The sequence below is a fragment of the Globicephala melas genome, chromosome 8 (genome assembly GCF_963455315.2).
Source record: "Globicephala melas chromosome 8, mGloMel1.2, whole genome shotgun sequence".
Classification (NCBI taxonomy): Eukaryota; Metazoa; Chordata; class Mammalia; order Artiodactyla; family Delphinidae; genus Globicephala; species Globicephala melas.
The window spans coordinates 14292420-14309885 of NC_083321.1; positions in this window are offsets into that span (position 1 = coordinate 14292420).

The following is a 17466-nucleotide window of genomic DNA, read 5'->3' on the forward strand; positions in this document are numbered from 1 at the left end:
ACCCTTCTTCCACTGAACTCAAGAGCACCAGGATCAGACCTATATTGGCATTCCAGCCTCAACCCCACAAAGAGATAGAAGAATATTTCTCTGGAGGAACTAAACAGTCCCAAAGACCAATAGATGCTTACATTTAGGGGTCTGTAGCAGGTAAGGTGGCAGGAGGATCGATTGTCCTAGAATGTAGCTCATCAAATCGACTTGTTAAGCCCAGGCACTCAGAGCCTCTGACTGGCCTTTTGGTGTCTACTCTTTTTTTTTTTTTAATTTTATTGTAGTACAGTTGATTTACAATGTTGTGTTAATTTCTGCTGTACAGCAAAGTGATGCAGTTATATTCAATACATATATATATTCTTTTTCATATTCTTTTCCATTATGGTTTATCACAGGATATTGAATATATTTCCCTGTGCTATACAGTAGGACCTTGTGGTTTATCCATCCTATATATTATAGCTTGCCTCTGCTAATCCCAAACTCCCAATCCATCCCTTCCTCACCCCTTCCCTCTTGGAAACCACAAGTCCGTTCTCTATATCTGTGAGTCTCTTTGTTTTTAGATACGTTGATTTTTTTTTGACTTTTTTTTCTGACTTTGTTCACATAGTATGATGATCTGTAGGTCCAATCATGTGGCTGCAAATGGCATTATTTCATTCTTTTTAATGGCTGAGTAATATTCCATTTTATATACATACACATATATATATATATACACACACACACACACATATATATATACACACACACGTATGTATACACCCACACCCCCCCCCCACATCTTCTTTATCCATTCATTGGTCGATGGACATTTAGGTTGTTTCCATGTCTTGGCTATTGTAAATAGTGCTTCTGTGAACATAAGGGTACATGTATCTTTTTGAATTATAGTTTTGTCTGGGTATATGCCCAAGAGTGGGATTGCTGGATCATATGATAACCCTAATTTTAGTTTTTTGACGAACCTCCATATTGTTTTCCATAGTGGCTGCACCAACTTACATTCCCTTGGTGTCTACTCTTACATCTGAACACACAGCCGAAAATCACTGACATCCGAGGGACACTTTCCCTCATTTTTCCCTGACGAAAATATGAACCAAGAGGAAATGGAGATTATTCAGTGAGCAGGACATAAGGTCAGAGAAACCATAATTGATATACTTAGATAAAAGGACATTTTGCACCCATGGAAAAATAATGGGGTGGGATAAAAAGGGAATAATCAGAACAAGATAGAAAAATTTTTAAAAATCAAGAGTTTGAAGATGAAGTCAAGGAACTTTCTCTGGAAATATATAGAGAGAGACAAAGAGATGGGCTAAAGAAGAAACAGGAGAGAAAGCATAAAAAATTAGGGGATCAGTCCAGGGAGTATGACATTCAGCTAATTGAGTTCTAGAAACAAGAGAAAGGAGGAAATGAAATTGTCAAAGAAATAATACAAGAAAATTTCCTAGTATTAAAGGACACAGGTTTCAAGATGGTAAGGTCCACTGAGTATCCACCTCAATGAATGAAAAAATACCCACATCCAAGCTCATCAGTATGTTTCAGATGCAGAGATAAAGGGCAGTTCTTCAAAGTTTGTGGAGAGGGTTGGGATTAGGATGAGGTGAATGAGGCACTTGCCTTGTGTGCAAAATTTAAGGGGGGGGGCACCAAAACACTCAGTGATCAAGACAAAAAATTGGTGCACTATTTTAAAAATTAAAAATAATGCAAAATAATCTATGAGGAACAAAATAGTAAAATTTAAAATAAAGACAAGACTGACAGGGCTGGAGTTAGATGAGGCAAGCGAGGTTCCTGTTTTTATTTGAGATTAATATCTTATTCAGCATGATTTTTTCACATTACCTTTGATTTAAAAAATATACATTAAATATTATATATCTTGAGCATTGAATTTTTTGGCACTCCCTTAAATTTTGCACTAGAGGTGAGTCCTTCACTCACCTCACCCTGGTCCCAGCTGTGCACGCAAAGGATGGAAAATAGCAATGGCATCAATCTTCTCAACAGCAGCATTGGAAGTTTGAAGACAATGGAACCAGCGTGTTTAAAAATTCTAACTGAAAACGTTTTTCCGTCTAACATTCCATACCAACCCAGGCTATTAATTAAATGTGATGGTGAAATGAAGACTTTTCTAGACATACAATATCTTAAAATAACTTGCCCTCCCATGCAACTTTTGTCATGATACTACTGAAGGATGTGCTCAACTAAAACCAGGTAGCCTGGTTTTAGTTGAGAAGAAGATGTGGAATCCAGGAATAGGAACCCCACCCCAGGAGAGAAAAGGGAAGGGAATTCCTTAAGTAATGGCTAAGGGAATATCAGGAAAACAGCTGTGCCTTGGCCCAGGGAGCATCTAGACCTGATCAGCAGGGTACCTGAAGACTCTAAGGGGTAAGGGAGTTTGTCCCCAGGAAAATAAATGATACTGACAAATTATCTGACAGCATACTCTATTATAGAGCCTGGGAATAAAATCTATTTTTGTGGTCATAATAGTGAAGGTGTAGAATCAGGATTTTAAAAATTGAGCTATAAATATTTTGGGAGGATGGGGGAGGAGAAGAGAGAATGGAAGAAAAACTTCTAGCCCATTAAGACGTTGACCAATGTTTAAGATGATGACTCAAGAGATTGAAGAATACACGTGTTATTTAGAAAGTGGGTGGTAAATAACAGAGGAAACGGCTTCAGGAAAACAAGGTGAGAAAGATGGGGTAGGGAATAGAGAAGAAGAGACTGCTACTTTCTTTTTAAATTTATTTTATTTTAATTTATTCATTTTTGGCTGCGTTGGGTCTTCGCTGCTGCATGTGGGCTTTCTTTATCTGAGGCGAGCGGGGGCTACTCTTCCTTGTGGTGCACGGGCTTCTCATTGCAGTGGCTTCTCTTGTTGTGGAGCACAGGCTCTAGGCGCATGGGCTCAGTAGTTGTGGCTCGTGGGCTCTGGAGCGCAGGCTCGGTAGTTGTAGCGCACGGGCTTAGTCTCTCCGCGGCATGTGGGATCTTCCTGGACAAGGGCTCGAACCCGTGTCCCCTGCATTGGCAGGCGGATTCTTAACCACTGTGCCACCAGGGAAGCCCCAAGACTGCTATTTTCAGTTGTAAGCCTTTTAGCAGTATTTGGCTTTTCAAAAGATTTACAGGTAATACTTTGTTTAAACTAACAAACAAAAAATTAAGAAATTGATTTGGTTCATGTTCTTCCTCTGTGAAGACTTTCCTGACCACCCAGGCATCCCGAGCCCTGCCCTCTGGGAGCCACTTGAGCGCTTGTCCTCAGCAAGGGTTCAGGACGTGTTCTTGGAGAGTAAGTGAATGAATTCCTTTAAAAAAATTGGTTAAGTTCAGATGAATTAAAAAAAAACCACAAACTTTGGAAGAAGGTTAAACTGTGAAAGCCACACTAACATTAAAGGAGATTTGTCTTTCATTAGCTGTCACAGGTGCTAATGACACATTTTGTTTTTCCATTTTTGGGGGTGGGATGGGGTTGGTTGAGGTCACAGGGTAGATAGAAGCAGGTTGGGAGTTAGAGACAGACATGCTTGGGTCCCAGCTACCTTATGGTAGCTGTGAGTTCAAGGCAAGTTATCTCATCTCCCTGAACCTCAGTTTCCTCGTGTGGACAGTGGGGAGAATAATAGAGTTAAACTACTTTGTCAGGTTGTTGTTAAGGATTAGGGGAATATAGGGGAAGTGCCGAGCACAGAGTAGAGGCTGGTTAAATGGTGGATGGTTTTATGAAGCTGCGGGGTATTCAGTGACAGCGGCTCTTCCTTTGACCCTACTTCCTGAATTCCTGTCCTTACAGGACCTCCGAGAAGCTCTGGCCTCTGTGTCAGAAGCCCCCGGACACCGACACTGGGCTCAGTGTGGGCAGACCATATATTAGCAGAGGGGTTCAGAGCATCTACACATTTTCAGGGACATCTGAGTCATTCCATTCTAGGAGCTGTGCTGACATGGTTTCAGTGGCTTTGCCTGGTCTCTAAACAAAACTTATTTAGGTGGGAACAGATTCAACTTGAGGTTTCCATGATTTTCACATGACCTTTAAATACCCAAGATTTGCAGTTTCCTTCTTTCTCTAATGAAAATCTGGATCATCTTGGAAAAAAGAAACTTAATTCAATGCTGTGGCCCTGCCTCTGTCCTAGCTTCCCTCTCTCCATTTCACTGGCCCCACCTACCAGCTTCCCCACCGTGGGCCTCCATCCATCTACGCTCTGCTCCGTGGGAACTGCTCACTTGGAAATCACCAGGCACCTCCCACCGGCCACAGCCCGAGACCTTGTACAAGTTCCTTCTACTGGCTGCATTTAACCCCTTTCTTGAAATGTTCTCCTGCCTTGGCTTTTGGACACGAGTCTCCTTATTGGTTTATTCTTATTATTTTTTTAACTTGTTTGTCTTCAGTCTTGATTCTGTGATCATCCCCTTAGGCCCAGTCCTTTCTTTTCTTTCACTTTATTTCCTTGATTCTTGGAGACTTTAACAATCACCTCTATCTGGATTATTCCCTTAGCTCTCTCCCCATTTAATTTCAGTCTGTCCCTGGAGTTCTACTCTTGAGTCTCCAGTGGACTCCTGGACATTTCCCCTGAGACGTCTTGATGTTACCTCACCCCTTAGATAGACCCTGCCATCTGTCCCAAACCCCCATCTTCTAACTTCCCTGTCTTGGTCAAAGGCTCTTGAAACCCTAGCGTTATTCTTTGCTCCTCTCTCTTTCATTCCTCTCCTCCCTGCCCCTACTTCCCCTCTTCAGCTTTACTTCCTCAGCCAGCCGTCTGATCTCATCAGGGTGGCCTCTGTGCTGTCCCCAAACATGTGGTCACTCCTCTGTTATGCCTGTAACGTCTGCAAGGGCATACCGTCATAGTCGCATTTTTCTAAAAGAGAGTCTTAGTGTTAGCCAATTACATATTCTCGTGGAGTCCAAGAATGGTGCAAAGCATCCTTTGTCCCAATGAGTCAGCCACCAGTCTCCCCAAACTGAGCCACAGGCAGTGTGTTGCTTTATCACTGTGCAGAAGACCTGCCCTGGGGGGCTGGGGCAGGTGGCCTCTTCTTGGCATCAACTTGACTAGAGATGTGTGTGTGGGAGAAAGTGGTTCTGCAAGGTTCAGAGCTCAGCGCTCTCTTGAGTCCCAGCTCCACCCTGCAGGGGGACTGTTAGAGCTTTAAGAATTTAAATTCTCCAAATTCTTAGAGCATGTCTAAGAGAAATCAGTTATTCTCTCACTTCTCTGATGCAATATTATGCTAACAAAGTCTCTGTCTTTTTACTTAATCTTGCCAAGGAGACTCTCTCCTCAAGGGTGGGGAGGGGATGAACTTTCCATCCTGCCATGGAACTCATGTTCATCCCCACTTGTATCTTTGTTTATGCCGGTCATCTATCCAAGATATTTACTTCTCTCCCATCTAGGGAGTCACAATTTGCCTATTCTCCAAGATAGAGAGGAGTCTTAATCATTTTTGTGCCATGGACCCGTTTGCCAGGCTGATGAAACCTATAGACCCCATCTCAAAAATATGATTTTAGACATGTTAAAAAATACACAGTATTATAAAGGAAATTGGCTGTGATGTGGCTATTAAAATGTCAAAAACCCCCCCCAAATTGTGATATGGTAATGCTATGCTTCTTTATTAACATATTAAATAACTACTATCATTTCAAAGTAGTGATGAACATAAATGATATTTTGAGATCTCTGCAATAGTAAATATGATTAGAAAAGTATCTGTTACACCTGCTTCTGTGGTTTGTAGCCTACAGTTATAATGGAAGGAAATGCTAAGTTTCAGTTAGAGATTAGTGAACACGGAGATGTAATTTTTCCTCATCCAAGTTCACAGGTCCCACTGAATTCAGTCCATGGATTCTAGGAATTGTTACTGTGGGCCTCAGTTGAGAACCTTAACTCCTACTTCCCTCGTGAAGCCCTCCTTGACTACCACACTTCTGAGTTTTCCCTCATGTTCCCTAAACAACAGTCTGCAGTTTCCCAGAGGAGGCAGCTGTTAACACTTCAATTTGGTAAGATGTTAGGGGAAGGAAATGTTTCAAGAGGAAGGTAGCACTTGAGCTTGGCCTTGTAGAGAGAGTAGGCTATAAACAGTTTCCACATGATTTAAGTAGATCTTGCTGGTATTTTTCCTTTGTCTGTCTTGCCACAAGTAAATGTGAAACTCCAAGCAGGATCATGTCTTATATGTTTTTTTGTATTCCCCAGAACCTATGATAGGACTGATCATGGGCCCTCAATATATGATGGTTGATTAATTAATAATGTTTTTTAAGAATGAAATTTCTGTATCAGTTAGTTATTGCTGTGTAACAAAGCATCCCCAAACCTAGTGGCTTTAAACGACAGTCTTTCTCATTGGTCTATGGGTCATTCTGCTGATCTGGGCCAGGACTAGCTATTCTGAGCTGGGCTCTGTGGTCACTGGCAAATTGGCCAGAGGCTGGTTGGTCTAGAATAGCCTTGGCTGGATGGCTGGGGCTCTCTTCTGCATGATTTTTCAAGTTGTGCTTGCATCAAGTTTGCTGCTCTTCCATGGGCCAAAGAAAGTCATAAGACCAAGCCCAGAGTCAGGGCGGAGGACAAAGGCAAGGATACAGGCAGGCATAAAATGTTTTGCCCATAGTCTTCACAATTAAACAATCAGCCTCAAATCCTTTGTGGAATGGGACAGATGTAAATCAATAGGTAAATGTATAAATAAAATAGCTAAAGTGTAGAGTGGCAATTTATAAATCCAGCTAGCATTGTGGCCTCTCCTGTGGCTATATCCTAAGTGTCTGAAGAATGTTATCCACAGAGACTGGCTGGGCCATCCTTTTATTATTATTTTTTTTAACCAGGATGCAAAACCATTAAATTGTCCTTTCATGTTTGATGTTCCATCAGTTAAGCATCCCACAGAATTTTTCATAGAGATGTTTTCTTTCTCCCTGAGGACATCTGCAACAATCCAGAACACACTTTCCTTGGTACTTGAGTCTAAGTTGCTATAAATAGCAGACATTCTGTCAGCAGCTCAGGGTCACAGCACAGGTTTCCTGAACCAATATCACTTGCCCCTCTTCTTTGAGTTTTGTCTGTTAGAGGAAGCGGTGGGGTAGGCAAAGTGAAGTGGAAAATACAAGTCAGAAAGCGTGTTCTCTGAATAACTGAGGGAAAGGCATATGCATGTGTGTGTGTAGGGAGGGCAGATTTATCCATACAATTGCTTTTAATCATCCAGGCTTTAATGTAGGTGATAGCTAAATTTGAAAAAATATAATGGCAGAGTATAATGTGCCATGGCGGGGGGGGGGGGGTTGGTGGCGGCGGGGGTGTGTCACACAGACCTGAGTGTGAATCATAGCTCATTAGTAATGGGCTGTGTGACTTCAGGCAAGTGGCTTAAATCTCTGAGCTCCATTTTTCCTCATCTGTAAAAGGAACCATCCATATAGTGACCTCTGTTTGTGATGAGGATTAAATGAACTGCCATGCTTACGGGGTAAGTGCTCAATAAATGTTTGATGTTATTTCTTACAGACTTGAAAAAAATCTGAATGCAGTTACTAATAGTAGGAAGATGGTTCTCTGTTAGTTTGGGAGAGAATACCTCAGGGACCTGCCTTCTAATCCTAGCCTTGCCACTAACTCAGGGACCGTTTAAGCCTCAGTTTCCTTATCTGTTGAACAGAACAATTAATATTCACGGCTTTGTTTTGACAATCAAATGGCATATTGCACAGGGATTTTTTTGTAAAAAGAATGTAAAATCCCTTTGAATACATGTGAAGTAATACTGCAGAGATCGGCCCCTTCCACATGAGATTATTCAGAGAGCCTACTCTGCACCCAGCGCTCTGCCCCTGTTGTTAGTGATGGTGCTGAGGAGAAATCAAAATTACAAGCGTGTTTCCTTCCAGATGTTGTTGCTACAGTCTCAAGGTGCTCTTTTAACTGGGACATCAGGCTTTCTTGAAATAGACAAGAATTCTAGAAACATGACATTGGGCCTGATTCATCGCTGAAACTTGCCACTGACTCATTCTCTCCTTGATGGTTTCTTCCACAGTAACTTTAATTACATCATTTACTTATTGTTTTGTTCCTTGATTTATTCTCTTCCTATGATTCTTGTTTATCGTCTCAGTGATTGGGCCTTCTTACCTCTGAGACTTGTGTAAACCTTCTGGACTCTAGAAATAGGAACTGAGTTTTTCATGTACCTCTATTAATGAGTACCCTCGCACCTGCAGGCTTGTGTATTTGAAATACATCAGCAGAAAGAATACTTTTGACTTTGCTGATGTTTCACAGAGCTTATCTTATTGAATGCTCTCAGCTACCCTGCAAGATAGATATAATCCTGTTAAAAAAAAATGCAAGAGGCTCCAAGAGGGAGCCATGACTTGCCCGAGGTCAGTGTGGTAACTGCAAGAGTGGTCCCAAGTCTCCATCGTTCCCTACATTCACGCCTTTTCCCATACCATCTGCAATGTCCTCCTTCTCTGACTCTGGGCTCAGCAGTGTAACTTGCTCTGACTGAAGGGATAATGGCAAATGTGATGTAAGCAAAAGCCTGAAAAGTCCTTGTGCGATCAGTCGGGTTTGCCTTCTCTCTCGTACCTCTGCCAACGCCATGAGAACATGCCTGGTTTAGCCAAATGGAGGATGAGAGACATGTAGATCAGAGTGTGTCCCTGCAGTTGTCCCGGCTGAGCCCAGCCTAAATCACTCAATGGCCAGCCAAACCCTACGCATGTTAGTGAGTCCAGCCATGGTCAGCAGAACCGCCTAGCCAACCATCCCAGATCTGTGAGCAATAAATGCAGATTACTGTATACCGCTGAGGTTTTCTTGTTATTTGTTCCACAGCATTATTGTGGCAATAGATAACTGATAGAATGAGTATACAGGAAAGAGCGTGTCTTTGGAATTGGGGAGGCCTAGGTTTGAATTCCAGCTGCGCTGCTCCGAGTGTGTTCCTTTTTGAGACTAAATTTCCTTCTCCTTAAGATGAGGTAGTAATACTTCCCTCATAGGGTTGCTAGAAAGATTAAACACAAGGTAAAAGAAATAAAACCTTTGGGACACAGTATGGATCTAGATGATGTCTAAAAGATGGTGGCTTCTCACAGCAAACTTTCAAGACAAACAACGATGGGACTATGGGGCCCAGAGCAAGGATTGTCCAGATGTGAAGCCAATACCTTTCACATCAGCTCAAAGGTAAAAATGAAGGCCAGAAGGGCTTGGTTCTGGCCTTACAATGAAATGCAGCTTCCCTGAATCCTCCATTGTAGTATATTGAGCAAGATGGGTTAAAAAAAAAAATGGGGCTTCCCTGGTGGCGCAGTGGTTGAGAGCCTGCCTACCGATGCAGGGGACACGGGTTTGTGCCCCGGTCCGGGAAAATCCCACATGCCGCAGAGCGGCTGGGCCCGTGAGCCATGGCCGCTGAGCCTGCGCGTCCGGAGCCTGTGCTCCGCAGCGGGAGAGGCCACAACAGTGAGAGGCCCGCGTACCGCAAAAAAAAAAAAAAAAAATGTTGGGCTTCCCTGGTAGCGCAGTGGTTGAGAGTCCGCCTGCCAATGCAGGGTACACGGGTTCGTGCCCCTGTGCGGGAAGATCCCACATGCCGCGGAGCGGCTGCGCCCGTGAGCCATGGCCTCTGAGCCTGTGCATCCGGAGCCTGTGCTCCGCAACGGGAGAGGCCAAGTCCAAGGTTTACCTCTGAGCCTGTGGTTTAGCCAAATAGAAGGCAGTGACTTGGGGAAGGGCTGTTGCTTTTGCCCCGGGTATGGGTTTGGTTCAGATAAGGAACTCTAAGCACTGCTGGGTACAGTGACTGGCCAGGTAACGTTTGCTCTGACACTCTGTCGTTTGCCCTCCTGCTTGTGCATGCGTTTTTAATGACAGATCATTCAGGAAATGTGAATATTTTCTGGGAGGTTTTGCTTTGTCCCTTGGTCTTCTTTTCTCGGTCCTTTCCCTTCCTTTGAAGCCATTGTTTTCTTGACATGACAAATGTACTCAGGTAAGCTTATGGCTAATTATCTCAAGGGGGAAGGAAAAATAAAACAAACCCAAGGCTAAAATACAGAGCAATTAACTCAGTAAACTCTAAGAAGATGTGAGACGCTTTTTGAAAATTAAAAAAAAATTCATATACATTTAAGGAACTGTTTTCTTCCCGCATGGAATTAACTTGGGAGGTTTTCTACAAAATCCAGCTCCTTTCCTCCCTATTGCCCCACTCCTGCCCCAGATAGCTCACTCCTCTTTATCTTTTCTGACGGTGGCAATGGGTGACAACCGTTACATGCACCGGGCTCTGCTTCTAATGCACTGTGTGACCCTGAACGAATCACATGGCATTTCTGAGCTTCAGTTTCTCATCAGTAAAATGACATTTTGGTAAGATTTCTTTACAATTAAAACCATTTATTGTTTTTTTTAAAAACAATAATTTATCATTTTTTAAACAATAATTTGTCATTTCTTTCAGATTCGTGGATTGATTTGGCTCAGTGGGGACGTTTTTCCTTGGACTCTCTCATGTGTTAGCATCCGAGGGTGGCTGGGAGTGGAGTCATCTGAAGGTCAACAGGACTGGATGTCCGAGATGGCCCACTCTCAGGGCTGACGGTTGATGCTGACCGCCAGCAGGAGACTCAGTTGGGGCTGCCAAATGGAGTACCTAGACATGGCTCCTCCGTGTGGCTTGGGCTTCTCTCAGTGTGGTGCTGGGGTTCTCAGAGCAGGACCCAGGAAGGGGTGTTCCAAGACACCCAGGTGGAAGCTGCAAGGCTTCTTATGACTTACTCTCGGAGGTACCAGGGCATCACATTCGCTACATAATCAGGTTTCTTTTTTGTTTTTGTTTTTTTTTGCAGTACGTGGGCCTCTCACTGTTGTGGCCTCTCCCGTTGCAGAGCACAGGCTTCGGATGCGCAGGCACAGCGGCCATGGCTCACGGGCCCAGCTGCTCCGCGGCATGTGGGATCTTCCCGGACCGGGGCACGAACCTGTGTCCGCTGCATCGGCAGGCGGACTCTCAACCACTGCACCACCAGGGGAGCTCATCAGGTTTCTTTTGATGCTAAAATTTTATGATTTTTTGAACTGGATCCTCTGTCTTCTGCTAATGAATCAGATACAAGTTTATGAAGCTGAGTGGAGAGCCAGATGGGCCTGGGCACAGAGGCGGCTGTGTCTCATGCTAAAGTCGCAAGCATATGATGGATGTATCATCCTAATTCTCCGGGAAGGGAGCTCAGGGTAGATTGTCGTCTACCGGTGCCTGCTGAGTTCTTTCTGTGCCCACCCCTGGGCTTGGAATCTCTGCACTTCACTCCAGCCTGCCACTCTCCCACCAGTACAATGTTAATGTTAAGCATGTGTGTTAGGCGTGTGAGGGTGAGAAAGAGAAGATAGAGTTCTAGATGAGAAGACAAGCGATGAGAAGAGAAAAAGGTTGCCATGCACGACAGTGCGTGTTGAATGCCAGATGGGTGTCACAGTTAGAAAGTGCGAAAGACATTCAGGGGAAGGAGAGATGAGGGAGGACAGCCTTCCTGGAGGAGGTGACCTTGGAGCTGAATCTTGAAAGGTGAGTGGGAATGACCCAGGGCAGAAGTGGGGAGGGTATTTCAGGAAGAGGAACCCATGTGAATAAAGCTGGAAGAGGGTGAGGCAGGGAACAGCAACCATCTGAAGTGTGGAGAGAGAGATGGGAGGTCATAGGAGATGGAGCAGGAGATGCAGGCAGCGCCCGGGGTCATGCATGGCCTTGGAGGACAAGTAACAATAGCCCCATTTTCCTGGACAAGGACACAGAAGCTCGGGAATATAAAAGGACTTGATTAAGGTCACACAGCTTTTAAGTGACTGAGTCGGGATTTGAACCCAGGCCGATGTGACCTCTCAGCCCTGCCCCATTTCCACCGTAGCCAGCCGGGATCTGACTTCAGTGGCAGCCACTGGGTTTCCCAGCGCCCTCCCTCCTATCTCTGAAGCTCCTGGAAGACTAAGGATGTTGCTTTTCTGCACAATTTATTGTAATGACTTCAATTAAACCATCTTGTGCTGGATCAGTGAGCAGCTCCAGGGAATCGATGGGCAGGGCTGGCTACCAGGGAAGCAGAGTCTCCTCCCCTTGTCCCTGCCAATCCCAGGTCTGAGCTCCTGTCCCCAGTCCTGGCGAGGACTCAAGAGAGGAAAATGGGGGTCGGGGGAGGCAGCAGGTCACAAAGAGACGAGGAAGCAGGTGTCTATTACCTTCCAGATGCAGAGGGCTCAAAGCTGGCCCCTGGGTACTCATTCTCCCTGACACTGCCCACCGCTGCCCTTGCTCTGCTGTCTTCCTCTGGTAAATTTGGATTTGCAGCTGCAGCTCCAGGACAATAGGCCATCCCCACATGGCTGCCTTCAGTGCAGGGCCAGTACCTAATGAACCTTGACCCCAAGGGAGAGGGGCCAGTGACCCTGTACTAACTTGCTGCCTGACCTTGGGCAAGTTGCCTCCACTGTCTGAGGCTTCTTCTGGAAAAACAAGAGGGTGGACATTGAGATCCACTAGGCTTGCATTCTCTGTCTCCTCCAATTTAGAGGCTCAGGTCTCCCCTTCTTTGCCCTGCCCTCTGCCTCAGGAGGCTGACCCCTGTGCAATGAATCAATGGACACCCTTGCCAGTTGGATCCAGTTTGGAGGGTGGGAGGAGAGGCTGGAGTATTTCTTCCCCGCCGCCTCTCTGCTTGGTTGTAGGCGTTGAGGAAGCGCTTCTCTGCTTGGCCACAGCTCATGCCAACAGCATTTCCCCTCTGCTCCAGCCCTCACTGGGCTCCAGGAATGCTCCTTCCTCCCCTTGACCCTTGAGGCCTGGGGGCGGCCTCCAGCTGTTTGTAATCTCAGGGCTTTCAGCACCCCTTCTCAGTTTCTTTAATCCTGCCCATCTCTCTGGAAATAGTCCCTCCTCATTAAAGTCTCTTCAGTTGAACTATTTGAGTGAAGTTCTGTTTCTTGCTGGGACACATGCATCCTCTGAAGGCCCCTTCTAGCTCTATGATTTTAAGAGTGTGCGGGGGAAGATGCAAAGAGCTAGCCGACTCTCAGGACCCTGCAGCTTGGGTTATCCTGTGACAGAGAGCGTCCAGGCCGAGGGATCCCAGCTCCTCAGCAACTTTTCCTTCTCTTCCCCTTATCCTCAGCTCCCTCAGCCATAGCTCAGATCCCCGTCATGTGTGTTTTCTTTGAATGCAACTTTATTGAGGTGTAACCTATGCAGAGCCAACTGCACCCATTGAAAGCACAGTGAGATGAGTGCCCATCCGTTCTGCCCAGGTCTGTTCTAACAACTTTCTAGTTGGTCTCCAGCCTTCATTCTCGTCCCCGCAAATTCACAATCCTCAGGTTGGGTCATGTCACTCTCCTGCTCAAAAACCTTGACTGGCACTCCTGTGCCTTGAGGTCAAAGCCAAACTCCTTAGAGCAACATAGGAGGCTTTCATGAGCTGAACTTGAATGCTCCAGGCTCAGCTGCTACCACTTCCGTGGATGCGCCAGCTGTAATGAACTACTTGAGTCACACCATCTCCAAGCTCTCCGCCTTTGCACAAGCTGTTTCCAGACCCGAAGCACCCTGCATCCTCACATAGTTAACCCTCAGCATCCCTCCATTCCTTGCAAATTCCTAAAGCGTCAAACTGAAGCATGATCCTCTCTAGGTCTTCCCTATGGTGCCCAAACTGAGCGGAGCCCCTCCTCTGTGCTTCCCCAGCGCATTGTGGGTATTTTTGTTATTACACTTATCCTGAGCCATAAAGTTACTGCACTTGTCCTGAACCATAAATGATGTCTGTCTCTCTTATTAGAGTGTGAGCAGCGTGAAGTTAGAATCTGTCTTTCATCTCTGCACCCCTAGCTACTAACACTCTATGTGGTACATCATTCATCATTCATCATTCACTCAACAAATATTTATTGAGTACCTACTATATGCCACACACTCTTCCAGCATGAGGATCCAGGATTGTACAAGACAGATGTGCTAGTTATTCAGCTGCTGTCTCCCAGCTCCAAATCCATCTTTTTACTACTATGCCTTGTGATGCTGGGCAGGGATGCTATAAACTATGGGGATCCTGCAAATTACATTTCTTCTTTGTTCTGGGACTTCCTGTTTCTGCCAGCAGAGGCACTAGAGTGAGACTGGAAGGCAGGAGGAGGGAGTGGGGACCTGTTCCTTCCTTTGTGCTTGCTGGATCCCGCTGGGGTTGCCCCATCAATGGCCCTTCTTCCTACTAGCTACAGCTGGTTGTGGCCTCCAGCTCCCTTTGACACCCCCAGAACAGCCTCCCCTGCCTCCTCAGAGGTGAGCAACAGATGACTCCTGGGAGGGCTGGGTCACAGTGCTGTGGGCTCCTCCCGCAAGTTCTTAGATTCTCACAACCCCACTGCTTTCTGTGGTTGTCACCTCTGTCTTTTTACAGTGATCCCTTAACAATTTTTCTCTCCTAATATGTTTTATTTTATTAATTTTTTAAAAATTTATTTTTTTATACAGCAGGTTCTTATTAGTTATCTATTTTATACATATTAGTGTATATATGTCAATCCCAATCTCCCAATTCATCCCACCACCATCACCCACCCCGCTTTCCCCCCTTGGTGTCCATACGTTTGTTCTCTACATCTGTGTCTCTATTTCTGCCCTGCAAGCCAGTTCATCTGTACCATTTTTCTAGATTCCCCATATATGCGTTAATATATGATATTTATTTTTCTCTTTCTGACTTAATTCACTCTGTATGACAGTCTCTAGGTCCATCCACGTCTCTACAAATGACGTAATTTTGTTCCTTTTTATGGCTGAGTGATATTCCATTGTCTATAGGTACCACATCTCCTTTATCCATACATCTGTTAATGGGCGTTTAGGGTGCTTCCATGACCTGGCTATTGTAAATAGTGCTGCAATGAATATTCGGGTGCATGTGTCTTTTTAAATTATGGTTTTCTCTGGGTATTTGCCCAGTAGTGGTATTGCTGGATCATATGGTAGCTCTATTTTTAGTTTTTTAAGGAACATCCATACTGTCCTCCATAGTGGCTGTATCAATTTACATTCCCACCAACAGTGCAAGAGGGTTCCCTTTTCTCCACACCCTCTCCAGCATTTATTGTTTGTAGATTTTCTGATGATGCCCATTCTAACTGGTGTGAGGTGATACATTGTTGTAGTTTTGATTTGCATTTCTCTAATTAGTGATGTTGAGCAGCTTTCCATGTGCCTCTTGACCATCTGTATGTCTTCTTTGGAGAAATGTCTATTTAGGTCTTCTGCCCATTTTTGGATTGGGTTGTTTGTTTTTTTTAATTTGAGCTGCATGAGCTGTTTATATATTTTGAATATTAATTCTTTGTTGATTCGTTTGCAAATATTTTCTCCCATTCTGAGGGTTGTCTTTTTGTCTTGATTATAGTTTCCTTTACTGTGCAAAAGCTTTTAAGTTTCATTAGGCCCCATTTTTGTTTATTTTTGTTTTCATTTCCATTACTCTAGGAGGTTGGTCACAAAGGATCTTGCTGTGATTTATGTCAAAGAGTATTCTTCCTATGTTTCCCTCTAAGACTTTTATAGTGTCCTGTCTTACATTTAGGTCTTTAATCCATTTTGTTTTTTGCGGCACGTGGGCCTCTCACTGTTGTGGCCTCTCCCGTTGCAGAGCACAGGCTCCGGACGCGCAGGCTCAGTGGCCACGGCTCATGGGCACAGCCGCTCCGCGGCATGTGGGATCTTCCCAGACCGGGGCACGAACCCGTGTCCCCTGCATCAGCAGGCAGACTTTCAACCACTGCGCCACCAGGGAAGCCCTTTAATCCATTTTGAGTTTATTTTTGTGTATGGTGTTAGGGAGTGTTCTAATCTCATTCTTTTACATGTAGCTGTCCAGTTTTCCCAGCACCACTTATTGAAGAGACTGTCTTTTCTCCACTGTATATCCTTGCCTCCTTTGTCATAGATTAGTTGACCATAGGTGTGTGGGTTTATCTCTGAGCTTTCTATCCTGTTCCACTGATCTATGTTTCTATTTTTGTACAAGTACCATATTGTCTTGATTACTGTAGCTTTGTAGTATAGTCTGAAGTCAGGGAGTCTGATTCCTCCAGCTCCGTTTTTCTTTCTCAAGATTGCTTTGGCTATTCGGGTTCTTTTGTGTCTCCATATAAATTTTAAGATGTTTTGTTCCAGTTCTGTAAAAAATGCCATTGGTAATTTGATAGGGATTGTATTGAATCTGTAGAATGCTTTGGAGAGTATAGTCATTTTCACAATATTGATTCTTCCAATCCAAGAACATGGTATATCTCTCCATCTGTTTGTGCCTTCTTTGATTTCTTTCATCAGTGTCTTATAGTTTTCTGAGTTCAGGTCTTTTACCTCCTTAGGTAGGTTTATTCCTAGGTATTTTATTCTTTTTGTTGCAATAGTGAATGGGATTGTTTCCTTAATTTCTCTTTCTGATCTTTTGTTGTTAGTGTATAGGAATGCAAGAGATTTCTGTGCATTAATTTTGTATCCTGCAACTTTACCAAATTCATTGATTAGCTCTAGTAGTTTTCTGGTGGCATCTTTAGGATAATCTATATACAGTATCATGTCATCTGCAAACAGTGACAGTTTTACTTCTTTTCCAATTTGTATTCCTTTTATTTCTTTTTCTTCTCTGATTGCCATGGCAGGGACTTCCAAAACGATGTTGAATAACAGTGGCGAGAATGGACATCGTTGTCTTCTTCCTGATTGTAGAGGAAATGCTTTCAGTTTTTCACCATTGAGAATGATGTTTGCTGTGCGTTTGTCATATATGGCCCTTATTATGTTGAGGTAGGTTCCCTCTATGCCCACTTTCTGGAGAGTTTTTTTTTTATAATAAATGGGTGTTGAATTTTGTCAAAAGCTTTTTCTGCATCTATTGAGATGATTATACAGTTTTTATTCTTCAATTTGTTAATATGGTGTATCACATTGATTGGTGTATACTGAAGAATCCTTGCATCCCTGAGATAAATCTCACTTGATCATGGTGTATGATCCTTTTAATGTGCTGTTGGATTCTGTTTGCTAGTATTTTGTTCAGGATTTTTGCATCTGTGTTCATCACTGATACTGGCCTGTAGTTTTCTTTTTTTGTGACATCTTTTTCTGGTTTCGGTATCAGGGTGATGGTGGCCTCATAGAATGAGTTTGGGAGTGTTCCTCCCTCTGAAATTTTTTGGAAGAGTTTGAAAAGGGTGGGTGTTAGCATTTCTCTAAAAGTTTGATAGAATTCACCTGTGAAGCCATCTAGTCCTGGACATTTGTTTGTTGGAAGATTTTTAATCACAGTTTCAATTTCATTACTTGTGATGGTCTGTTCAT